Source organism: Alligator sinensis, unplaced genomic scaffold (assembly GCF_000455745.1).
Source record: "Alligator sinensis unplaced genomic scaffold, ASM45574v1 scaffold615_1, whole genome shotgun sequence".
In the NCBI taxonomy this organism is placed as follows: Eukaryota; Metazoa; Chordata; order Crocodylia; family Alligatoridae; genus Alligator; species Alligator sinensis.
In genome coordinates, this window is record NW_005841982.1 from 2,098,320 (window position 1) to 2,100,124 (window position 1,805).

Here is a 1,805-nt window from a genome sequence, read left to right on the forward strand (position 1 = left end):
TACTCTTGGTCTGTTAACATAACTATCGATGCCATGGGCCAAAGGGGCTTTTCCCGAAGCACCACTGACCCATCCTCAGGCAAATGTAACACTCAACAGCTGCTTGGTTCTGAGGTCCCATGGGGAATTCCCGGCGAAGGGGTAGATTGGCAACGACCAGACAATTCGCTTAGGTGGTACCCAAGGAAGGGTTGGTCTCCACCCTGGTACTTACCTCTTCCGCCTGACCCCAATTTGACCACAACTAACACCAATGTCAAAACTTCAGGACCTCCACCTTTTGGGCCTTCTCCCTTGTTAACCCCAAAACCAATTACAACATGGAACGCTTCCTTGGCAGTGGACGTTTCAGACAACACGAGCTGGTACTCGTATTATTACGCCATCTTAAGAGCAACCCGAATTAGCCAGTGGTGTCATAATCTTTCAGCAGCATCACCCAATCCCAACGCTATCCCTGGCGAGTTACATCCCAAAGCATGGACGAGGTCAGCCTGGTGTAAAACCATAAGTACCCCAGCTCCTGCTGGGTTACTGTGGGCCTGTTCGGATGGGCATTTATATACAATGCTCCCTGGAACCCTCTCAAGAGTACAATGTTTCTTAGCTATGGTTGTGTTATGCCTACTGGTATACGCCAATACAGCGCGACCGCCTACTCCCATGTTGCGTCACCATATGCGGCGGGGTGCCACTTGGAGTTTGTTTACCGAAAAAGAAAAAAACAATCAAGCTTTACAGTGGGTTTTTGAAGGTACATTCCTCTGGGGGGGGCTTAGCATAGGTAAAGCCCGCATAGCAATTGCTATGTTAGCAGAAGAAGTAGACCGCATAGTTAATGACACTACTAATAGCTTTGCCTTAATTAACCAACAACTACAAGCCACTTCACAAATGTCAATGCAAAATCGCTTGGCATTAGATGCTCTTTTACTTAAGGAAGGCGGACTTTGCCAATATTTAAATCTTTCCCTTGACCATTGTTGTATTGGTATCCCCAATGTGTCCATTCCTCTAGAACACTAACTCACGTTGATGTGAAAAATTGCAGCAAGGACCAACAACATCGCAGGACTAGGAAAGGGATGGTTAGCCGACCTTTTCGGCTGGATGGGATGGGATACATCATCTTGGTTAATGCACCTACTAACCCCGCTTATCACCTTGTGCTTGCCATTAATTGTGATAGCCATAGCTGTGTGTTTAGGTTGTTGTATTTTACAGCTCATAAAGAAACGACTAATGAAGCTTTCTGCTTTTGTATATACCCGCTTGCCAGAAGACAAAGCCAATGACGGCGAATATGATGACGAGAATGAACTCTAACTTAAGATAAAGTGATCACTTGCTGTGCCATGGGCAAGGGGGCATGTCACAACCCAGTTAAATTGTGCCCATGCCACTGAGCAAGCGATACCATTCAAATCATCCTCATTTTGACGATTAAGGGTTAAAAGACATCCCTGCCAAAAATTCCTTGAAACAAAACGCGGCCGGAATACTATAGATAATTGGTCAGCTGAAATAAAAAGCGAGGGGAAACTATATATAATTGGTCAAAAAATAAGCGTAAGCTCCTCACACGTAGCACACACGTAACAGGTAGAGAAACCTAACCCACTACCTTGTAACTTGAGGAGACAAAAGAGCTGCTGCTTGCCAAAAAAATTAAAGATTCCACATAACGGCTCATCATTGGGCGTCTATGTCAAACACCTCTGCCTATAAATAGTTTAACAGTTTCCGCCCAAGTCGGAGAGCTCTGGGGATCTCACAGGAAACACCTGTGCTTGTCACCAGAGAAT